Source organism: Mastomys coucha, unplaced genomic scaffold, assembly GCF_008632895.1.
Source record: "Mastomys coucha isolate ucsf_1 unplaced genomic scaffold, UCSF_Mcou_1 pScaffold4, whole genome shotgun sequence".
Classification (NCBI taxonomy): domain Eukaryota; kingdom Metazoa; phylum Chordata; class Mammalia; order Rodentia; family Muridae; genus Mastomys; species Mastomys coucha.
Window position 1 is genome coordinate 39,692,767 of NW_022196910.1, and position 11,461 is coordinate 39,704,227.

Consider the following 11,461-nt stretch of genomic DNA (forward strand, 5'->3'; position numbering starts at 1 on the left):
CTGCTTTTAAAATTCTTTCTTTGTTTAGTGCATTTGGTGTTTTTATTATTATGCGATGGGAGGAATTTTTTTTCTGGTCCAGTCTATTTGGAGTACTGTAGGCTTCTTGTATGTTCACAGGCATCTCTTCTTTAGGTTAGGGAAGTTTTCTTCTATAATTTTGTTGAAGATATTTACTGGCCCTTTTAGATGGGAGTCTCTCTCTTCTATACCTATTATCACTCTCTTCTATACCTATTATCCTTAGGTTTGGTCTTCTCATTGTGTCCTGGATGTCCTGGATGTTCTGGGTTAGGAGCTTTTTGCTTTTTGCATTTCCTTTGACTGTTGTGTCAATGTTTTCTATGGTGTCTTCTGCCCCTGAGATTCTCTCTTCTATCTCTTGTAGTTTGTTGGTGATGCTTGCATCTACAAATCCTGATTTCTTTCCTAGGTTTTCTATCTGCATAGTTGTCTCTCTTTCTGATTTATTCATTGTTTCTATTTCCATTTTTAGATTGGGGATGGTTTTGCTCATTTGCTTGACCTGTTTGATTGTGTTTTCCTGTAGTTCTTTAAGGGATTTTTGTATTTCCTCTTGAAGGGCTTTTAGCTGTTTACCTGTGTTCTACTGTATTTCTTTGAGGGTGCTATTTATATCTTTCTTAAAGTCCTGTATCTTCATCATGAGAAGTGATTTTAGATCTGAATCTTGCTTTTCCTGTATGATAGTGTGTCCAGGACTTGCTATGGTGGGAGAATTGGGTTCTGATGATTCCAAGTAACCTTGGTTTTTGTTTCTTATATTCTTATGCTTGCTCTGCACCATCTGGTTATCTCTAGTGCTAACTGCCCTTGCGAAATCTGACTGGAGCCTGTCCTTCCTGTGATCCTGGTTGTGTCAGAACTCCTCAGAGTCAAGCTGTCTCTGTGATCCTGTGATTCTGGTATCCTGTGACCCTGGGCTTGTAAGTATTGAAGGGAAACAAGAATGTGATTTAATTCTAGTTACTTAAAATATGTTTTTAAATGTTAACAAATTCAGATAAATTGAAATCATGTAACTTTTCTCATCATAATGCAATAAAACTTAAAAAAAAAGAACTTGCCTCCTTAAAATAATAAAACTCTCTATTGAACCACACCAGGTGATCTTCCTGAGATTATCTGCTTCAGATTATAATATAATGCGTGACAGATTTGCTCTTATAGACAAGGCTCAGAAGAATTCATTTTAGGAAAGATTCCTGCTATTAATATGCTTTTCCTGTTACTATTAAACGTATATGATAATCACTAGGTATTAGCCCACTCCTTTTGAGTAGATCTCTGCAGATCTATGAAGATGTATTGTCTTGTAGTGATCCTATATAGACAAATAGATGACTTCTTAAGTCTTAATGATGATCCTTTAAGAATTCCTAAAATTATATCAGTGATTATTAAGCTCTTTTATAGTGGGACTGCTATTAGTTCCTTTGCTAATAATCAAAACTGCAATGAGAACTCTGTCAGTCTCCCATGTGTAAGGGTAGTTCCCGGTGTGTTTATTGTCTCTTACTTAGTAAGCAGACTTTCTCCTATCCAGCACATTCCAAGAGGTTGTAAAGCAATGAACCAAAGGTCATAAAAAGGGAACTAATGATATAAGTCATAATAATAATATAATAATAATATAATAATAATATAGGTGCCAAGACAGAAGATAAAATATTGACTCAGTTTATCTATACAAAACTCCACTAATAGTTTAGTTATGGTAATAAAAACCTTCAGTAAATCTGTGTAGCTAGGACAGGTGATGGATGTTTAACCAGATAATTACTCCTAATGGATATGCATGTAAACATTCTCTGCTGTGAACTATTTCAATTTATGATTTGAATTTTTGTGTAAACTTGTGATGAACTTTTTAGCATGTAATCACGTATTCTGAAAGATGTTTAAGTACTGAGGACAAAGAGATGAGAGAAGAAATGTTTTCCCTTTCCCAGCTTAGAGAAAAATTTTTCCGTTTCCCGCTTAGGATCTTTCTGCTTTTCCCCTTAGATAGCTTTCATAGGAAACTTTTTACAACTTAGTGATAAACGCTATAATCACTTCTCAAACTGTCCCCTTTTCTTCTTGGGCCTTCTGGCTAGCAGGTGAGTTAGAGCCAGCTGTGCAGTTCCAGCTGAGATAGAACAAAGGGCATATTACTTAATCCTCTGCTGTTTGGCTACAGGTATTAATCACCAGCAGCCTTTTACCCTCAGAAAGAGCAAGAAAGTTCTTAGGACGCTTTAGAAGTTATCACCAACATTTCGTACAGTTAGAGAGCTAGGAATTCCAGAGAATCTCAGACTTTAAAGCCACACCAGAGTCCTGCTCTGTGCCCCCACCCCACTACCCTCTCCAGGTGGGAAGGCTCCCAGCAAATTCTGATGAACTCTTTATGATCAGCTACAATTGTGTTTCCCGTAAAAAACAATTTTTATGTTTTTTTCTCACACTCAAAATTTTACACAGATATTTTCCAGGTTATTAATTTTTTTTGTCATGCTAAGAATTTATCTCAGGGTCTTGCACATGTTATAAAGGTGCTGTGCCATTGAGCTATGCCAGCATCCAAAGACTATTTCTTTCTTGAAGTTCTTGGTTTCAGTATTAACTCCTCGGATAGTCCATGCTTTGCAAATAAGTCAAACAGGAACATGGATGACTTCCCCACCAGCAGATCTCTCTTGGCCTCACGCTGATTTTGTTTTTTCAGCATTGTAATTTTCAGGATTATTTATTTGAATATGTATATAAATATCTCTTTGCTCTGAGTATTCACTAGAATGTAAGTGCCATGACAAAAGAATTCACACCTATTTCATTATTTCTATCATCTGCAGATCCATAGCAGATGCTACCATTAGTAGTTGATACAAATATTATGACATTTTATAATTTTTTTATGATTTATTTCTCTCTTTATATAAGGGACAGGAGATACGTTTCCACATTTATTTTAAATCATTTTAAATGTATTTTGCATGTTACATCCATTTTACCCTCAGGATGGTATAAATGGTTAAGAATTATTAAACATTATTACAAAGACACTTGTTCATGTACTTATTGATACTATAGTTAAAGACTATGTACACTATAAAGCATATTTCATATAATTTCAGTGCTGTTGTATGATTTTTGAACTAGGATTATATGTCACTTTTAAATTATTACATTTACAATTAGTGTGTATGTGTGCACACATGCATGCCACAACATATGTGTATAGGTTTGAGGACACCTTGGATGAATCAGCTCTCTCTTTCTACCACATGGGTACCTGGGATTGAAACCAGGACAACAGGTTGATGGGAAATGCCTTTACCTGCTGAACCATATCACCAGCCTGCAATTAAATTATTCCTTAAGAACAGAATATACTCCACTAATGAATGAAAATAACTCATCATTTTCATTGTTTAATAATAAAGTACACATTTATATTTGTAAGGAAATACTGAAGAGCTTCCTCAGCTAATTGCCCTTTACTTATTTTACTATCAAAAATATGTAATTAAAAACCAAAAGCACATCTCTAAGTATTAGGCTAAGATGAAATATAAAATAAATTCACTGAAACATCACAATATTATCTAAATCCACGGGAAAATGAATAATGGGCCACTGATTAGTTCTCTCTCTTTCTTCTCTGCCTCTGTAACTATGTCTGTGTATCACCTTCTCAACTTGAGTGATTTCATACAGATTCTCAGGGTTAATGTAGATTTATGCAGTGATGTTTAGATATTTCAAATGTATATGTGTGTATACCTATATGAGCACAGTTTACTCATGTGGGTAGAATACAGTTTCATATAAAGGGCTACTCTTCTGTGATTAGTTGTGTTGCAGACACACTTGTGATTAGATTGTTGCATAATTTTCATGGACTCTCGGTAGTGTGTCTGGAACTTGGTAAGTAAAATGATAAATATTGCAATGTTAGAGAATTAAAAATGTTTTCCTTACAATTGTTATAAATGCATAGAGTAATCTGATTATATGAAAATCAAGGAAGGTATTAGGAATGTACTTTAAGTATAGAATTGTTTTATGTTTGTCTGATGCACACACACATGAAGGAACAAAATATAAATTAATTCAAAATATTTAAATCAATACTCATCTTTTCCCAACTGAAGAAATATTAATTAAAATAGTAAAATTCATCTTTACCAACTGATGACAGTCACAAATTGAAAGCAATTGTTTTGAATACATATATAACCAACCAACAGAATTGGTCTGTTTGTTGGAAACCTGAACCAATACATTTAGAGCCATTTTGAGAATTCAGTCAAATGTTAAAATATTGTATGCTTTATAAGGCATTAATCACATTTCTAACACAAGAGCCTAAGCAATGTACTCAGGCAAGAATACTCACATACAAATACTGATTACTCTCATAATACAACATGACAATTGGGAAATCTATGTATTCCAACAGGAAGGATACCCTACTATTTGAGCTGCACTATGCCTTTGTTTTGCAGACTATGTTCTGAGCCCAAAGCCTCAAGCATGCTGAGCTGAAACCATAGCTTAGTTATCAGAGTGTTTGCTTACTATGCATGAATCCCTGGGTTAGGTGGCAAGCACTTATACTTGTGCCATTGAAGAGGTAGAGGCAGGAGGATCAGGATTTGAGAGTTACACTGAACCACATAGCTCCATAGCAATTTCCAGAGCAGCCTGGGGTACACGAGACTAGACTCAATACAAACAACATACAAACAAATAAGTATATTAATAAAATCATATGATACCCAGTTTTTGGTCATTAACCATAAGATTCACTACTAAAATATTTTTGCTTTTTTCTTCTAGCTGGTTTTGAATGGCAAGTGAGTTTTAGAGTGGAATTTGAATTTCTAATGATTTTTTTCTAGTTACCTAACTTTTTTTGGCTAATATATTGAGAAAAAATGACTATTAAGTTACCGTGGTGCTTAGTGTCAATATAACTTAGTGAAGGGATGCTACCTACTGGTAAATACTCTAAAATGTGAAACCCTGAAAATATACAGTAAATTAAATAATTTTAGGATTTTGCATTATAAAAACATAAAATGAAAACGTAAGGAGACAAGTTTGGGCCAGTTCCTGTGAGTCTAGAACCCATTGCTCTAAGTTTTTTCCCAGCAAAAATAAAATAAGCAAAGCAAAGCAAAGCAAAGCAAAACAAAACACAAAGGACCCTCTTAATCATAGTAAATTATAAAACACAGCACATGGTTGGGTTGCATTGCTCCAGTAACATTTTGAACTGTGTTTCAATCTTTTAATGTATCATTTTGTCCATCCCTTGCTTGAAATGCTCAAATATCATTTCTTATTGGGAGATTTACTCAGAAAAATGTGTTTTTAATTTAAAATGTCTGGCATAGAAAATGCCCCACCTAAAATGAAGTAGACATTTATTTATTTTTATTAGATATTTTCTTTATTTACCTAAATAAAGACCAGTTATGGGTCTCCTACTCAATGAGAGCACACAGGGTTCTTTCTAGATCATGTTTCACAGGGGAAGTTTCATTCCTGGTGAAAAATAAGCACAGGGATGCTAATACTTTTGTGAGAACTTTAAAGTGTGACAGATGGAAGGTGGAGAACCTTTTGGTCTTGCTCTGCTTCTTTCCCTATTTCCTTTAGCAGAGATTTTAGGTGGCACTCCGGCAGTCATCTTGTCTTGACCAAAAATGGAGGACAGAAGTCAGATAAAAGTATAACATATCAGAAAGAAAGATGTTCACAAGAAGGCTCCTAAGGCCACTGGGCTTTAGTAACAGAAAAGTGAGAATCACATTGTGTTGTTATTGTTAAGCAATGATTACTTGTGCCCTTTTCTCATATACTAGGGTTATTTTTTCCATACTCAAGTATTCAGAGTAATTAATTAGTTTAATTCTCCATGGTAGAATATATTAACTCATATGCATAATTATTTCTAGGCCAAACTCAATAGATAATTCCAGAATGGTGCATTATGTTGCACTAATGTTGAAAAATACTGAACTAGGCCATGGCAGTCATAATACATGGAACAACAGTACACATTTTAATTGTTGTTTGCATGATTCTCTGATGTAGATTTTATATCTCTTAACCTATGTAATATTCACTATATCCTTTAAAGTAGCTTTGGATTTTTTTGTTGTTGTTATAATTGAAAAAGCTAAATTTAAAACAGAATAGTTGAATTTACTAAGGATAGACAGTTACTAAGTGGCCAAAGCCAGATCTCTGTGACTTAAATTTTCTTTTTTATCAAAGTAGTATGGACAAGATTTGTTTATTTTTTTATTTTTTTGATAAAAACTTAGGCTATAAGAATGCCTGGATGATATTAATTCAACCATTCTACTTTCTCATCACTTGTGGGCTAGAGACTCATTTGTAATGATATTGTTCTAGTATATAATGAAAGGATAACTGATGTTCTGACAAACTTGTCTGTTAGAATTGTCTATTCCCAGAAAGTCTTAAAAATATGAATAGATTTATATCCTAGGCATGTTAGACAATTTAAGTCTTTTTGAGTTATAGTTATTTTACAAGACAGATTATTTTCTGATTATCTTAATAGTAGTAGTAATATTTTACCAACACAGATGTGGTTGAATTATTTTTAATTATTACATTTATTATATAAATTATTGATCATATAAAAATGACTCTTTTTGCACAATGTGTTTAAGTATTTAAATTAACTTATGCCAATTTAAAATTATTCAATGATAATGAATAGCTTTGAATTGTATTAATGATTATTTTATCAAGTTTTACTTTTCTCTTAGTTTCATATCAACAACTTCTTGCTGTCTGATAGAATTCACTATGTTCCTCCTTCTTGTGATAGTGATAGGATAACCCTGTAATGTGTCAATAGGACCTCAGGAAGAGGGGTGGACATTGTTCACATATCCCCTGGGGAAGGCATTTTAACAACAAATACATAGTCATCACTGTTACATGAAATATGAAGGGTCACATCTCTCATTTATTTTCATTTAGGGATAATGAATAATAGAACTTAATTTCTATGAATGACTAGAATATTGTGTACATTCACTGAATGTAGTATGCATGTAAGTTTTTATAGTCAACATTTGGGTTGTAGGTAAAAATACTGCAAGGAATTTTGTTTGTCTTTCATAGTCTGCACTCGAAAATTAACTGATTATATAGTGGCATTGGATTCTTAATATGATACCTCATCTATATTAATGTGTATAAATTTTAATTTTGTATCTGATGTTTCATCCACCTTCTTATTTTTTAAATTTTTGTTTTGTATATTGTTTGTGTGTGTGTGTTCACATGGGTGAATGTCTGTCTGGAAGCATATATGCATGCTTGTGCATATGATAACATGTGTCTGTATTATACGTTTTTTCTCTTTCTTTGCATTTTATGTCCTTTAGATGTAGTCTCTAAATTAACCTGAAGTCCATTGCTTCAGGAACATATGCTGGTCAGTGAACTCCAGGAAGCTCCTGCCTCTCCTACTCTAGCTCTTGGATTACAAGCACATGCTGCCATACATAGCTTTTTAAGTGGTTGCTATGGATCAAATTCAGGATTTCATGCTTGTGTGGCAAGCTCTCTAACATTTGAGCCATGTCTCCAGCCCTCATTTGTCTTCTTTGAGCCCTTAACCAATGTTATACATTTTCTTACCTTGACTGTAAATTTCCAGCAACGTGTTCATGTCATACTCTACACTACTTTTAGTGGAGGACTCTGAGAACTCTTACATTGCATGGTTTTGAGTTCTTTATTTTTCCTGTTGGGAATAGCCATTGTGAGCTCCATTTCATTAATATATCTCTTACAGTATGTTTTCGAAAGTTTACTTCAGGTTTCAGTTGTTGAATAATCAAAGTAATTGTATCAGACATTCAATACATTAAAGCGAAAACATGATCATGCCCCATATTTCAGACCCTTCAGCACAATTATAATCTAAATTTTGAGTGTAAAATGTAAAATGTAATGCCAAGACCAACTCCAGCACCTTCGCTGTACCTCTGAGCTCTGTGCAACATATGATCTGATTTTGAATCACTATTTATTGTCCTCAGAATAAGTCATGCTTTGCTTTGCTTTGCCTTTTATTTTTACACATCTATTACAGGTGGTTATTTATTTTTTTTTTAGCAATCTCAGAAATTTGAAAATATGAATATGTGAGGCTTATAATTTATTCCAAATATAACCCTAATGGAAATGAGGTTGAATTATATATTTATCAAGGTGGGCATAATAAACAATCATAGTTTGTCTTTAAAATTGATTCTTTCCAGCTTATATCCAATCTCATGTAAACTGGCCACAAATTAAGGAAAAATTAAGACTTCTCCTTGGGGTGATAGTGAACTCTCTGTCACCATCTTCCTGTTACTGTTGTAGATTCTAGAATATCCTCACTTGAGGAGAAGAAAAGGGGGAATGGTGGACAGAGACCTTAGCTTCTGGTTTTCCTTAATTGGGTTGAAGTCCACATGGTTGGCTATTTAGATGGCTATTTTCTGAGAGGTTCTACCAGCACCTAGCCAATACAGATCCAGATATTCACAGCCAACCCTCAGACGGAGCCTGTGGACCTCAATGGAAGAGCTAGGGGAAAGACTGAAGGACTTGAGGGGGATTGCAACACCATAGGAAGAACAATATCAACTAACTGGACCACCTAGATACAATATGTAGCAGAGGATGGCCTTATCTGGCATTAAGGAGAGGGGAGGCCCTTGGTCCTGTGGAGGTTTGATGCCCCAGTGTAGGGGGGAGCTAGAGTGGTGAGCAGGAGTGGGTGAGTGGGTAGAGGAGCACCCTCATAGAGGCAAAGGGGAGGGGAAGAGGGGGGATGGGATGGGAGGTTGTGGAGCAGTAACTGGGAAGGGGGATAGCATTTGAAATGTAAATAAACTGATTAAGAAAAATAGGGTATTATATATATTAAAAGAAAGAATAACAGTGACTTACACCATTGCGATCATCCCAACACAGTCTCTCCTAACCCCTGTGTAGAATTAGAGTGACATCTTACAGGTCTGTTGTGTATTCATAAAGTAGAATTTATGCCTTGTTCATGAGTTCTGGAACACTAGCAAAAGTCTGATCCAACAGTTTATCACTTACTTGCCATACCTTCTTTTTGAACCCATTTGTCTAGTTATAAAACACCAAACAAAATTAACTTGATGAAGAAAGTGCTTATTTTAGCTTACAGGTTATAATACACTAGTAAGAAAAACAAGGGCAGGAGCTCAGGCTGGAACCTAGAAGCAGAAATAGAAGTAGAGACCATAGAAGAACATTGCTTATTGGCCTTCCTCATAACATGCTCAGCTTGCTTTCTTAACAGCCCATGCCACCTACCCTGGGGTCCTCCTCCTGATAGTGGGCTGGGCACTTCCACATTAATTATTAATCAAGAAAATGCCTCACAGACATGTCCATAAGCCAACATGATGGAGGCAATGCATCAGTTGTGGTTCCCTTTTCTCAGGTGACTTTAATTTGTGCCAAGTTTTTAAAAACTAGCTAACTCATTCCCTACCTACTCTAGGCAACATATCTCTGACCATTTTCACGATTCAACTCACATACTTCTCCTGTGAAATATCTTATTATTATTCTAAACACATACTTAATGTCTCTGGTGCCTGAGTTCTCTTCATTAGCTGCCCATAATCCTACCACAACAAATAACATAGCTTTCCATATTATTTATATTTTCTATTTTCTTAATGGAAAGATCAAATCATTAAAAGACCCAAACGTGGACCATTTTAACTAATTTGATGAAAATTTATTTATAGAAAGATGTCTATATTTCATTTATAAATCGATATAACGGCAAGTTGAAATCTCTAACCTTGAAGCTTATTAATCTTCTAAATTTTATTACCATCTGCCAAAAACTTTTGAATCACAAGGGATATATCATTAAGAAAATAAGATTTCTATTTTCAACAGCTTACATTCCAATAGTCAGGGCACCCACTCATTATGCAAAGTATTAGCTATTTATTTATATTTATACTATATGTCAAGTTCAGATTTGAATAGCATGATAGACACTAAACATAATAAAGTTTGCAAAAAAGACAAAATGTAATCACGATGTCAGAAGGCAGGATACGAAGCACATAGTTTTTAAATGAACAGAAGATAGAAAAAAGAATGAATATTAAAATGAAGAAAGAAACAAGGAAAGTGTGCAAAGGTAATATATGTATATACATATATATTACATGTATATATAACCTTTATATATACTTCTCTTTCCCTCTCTCGCTCTCTGCCTCTCTCTCTCCATATACATAACAAGTGAATTTATAAAAAGTATCACTAACAAGTGCCTAATAAGTGTTTATTGGATTATAAGATCCTGTAGAATACCTCACTGGTGTTGGGCTATAGATGGTAGTCAACAGCATGGTAAACTGTTCAGTGGTATGCCACATGTAAGTGACCTGAGGCAAGGTAAGGAGGGATAGCCACCTCTGGTCATTTTCAGCTCCAGTTCCTTCCTCCTCTGTAGCTGCCAGGTACTCCAAGCATGAGTGGTCCAACTCTTCCACATACTCCTGCAATAGGTGAGAGAAACAGATTGTTTCTCTGAGCATCGGGAGGTGACAGTTGTCACAGGCGCCCAAAATGTCCCTTTGCCTCTTACAAAATGGGCATACTTTCAGCATGCCCTCAGGAAAACAGGGCATTTTAAAATTTAGGCCTCCAGGAATAATGCATTTTAAAAAATATGTCCTTGGAAACCTACTGCCCCTTGCACTAGGATACACACATTGCTGTGGATAGCATACTGCCCTTCCTCTCAAAGGTGCTCTCTCTTCTTACTCCCAGATGCTATGAATATATCACAAAGCCTAAGCTAAGAACCCTGAGATGGATAAGTGTTGTGCTGTGCAGGGAACAAGTGTACATCACAGTCATAAAGCTCTTTTGAAGACAAGGCAAGATGATCTGCACTAGGGGATGTTTGGTAACAGAAGTAAAAATGACAATGATTCACTGTGTGAAGGTTTCAAACCTCAGTTGTTATTTTTTAGAAAACAGAACTACACAACGAGTGAATAAATGCCTGCAGCTTGTCTAAGCTAGAAAGACAAAGGAAGGTGCTCCTCTCAAGTTCCTGGGAGTTATTAATTTTTGTCTACTCAGTTCGGATTTTTGAGACAGCTGGGCAGTGATAGGGCATGCCTTGAAGCCAGCCTGATCTACAAAGTGAGTTCCAGGAGAGCCAAAGGTACACAGAGAAACCCTGTCTCCAAAATCAAATCAAATCAAAACAAAACAAAACATAGCAAAAAGAAACAACAGAGAAAGATCATTTAGATACTAAAATTTCATCCTTTTAAACTACTAAGTGCATAGTCATTGTTAATGACAATAGCCAGGATAAAGTCGTTGACTG

At 35.0% G+C, this 11,461-nt stretch overlaps 1 long non-coding RNA gene across 1 annotated transcript in view; it reads right to left on the reverse strand.

Annotated features, from left to right (window-relative positions):
* LOC116076124 overlaps window positions 1-9,067 on the reverse strand; it is a 40,140-nt gene extending 31,073 nt beyond the window's left edge. Inside the window, exon 1 of the long non-coding RNA XR_004112825.1 lies at window positions 9,007-9,067. This is a non-coding gene — a long non-coding RNA (uncharacterized LOC116076124). The remainder of the gene's footprint in view (window positions 1-9,006) is intronic.
* Window positions 9,068-11,461: the final 2,394 nt, after the last annotated feature.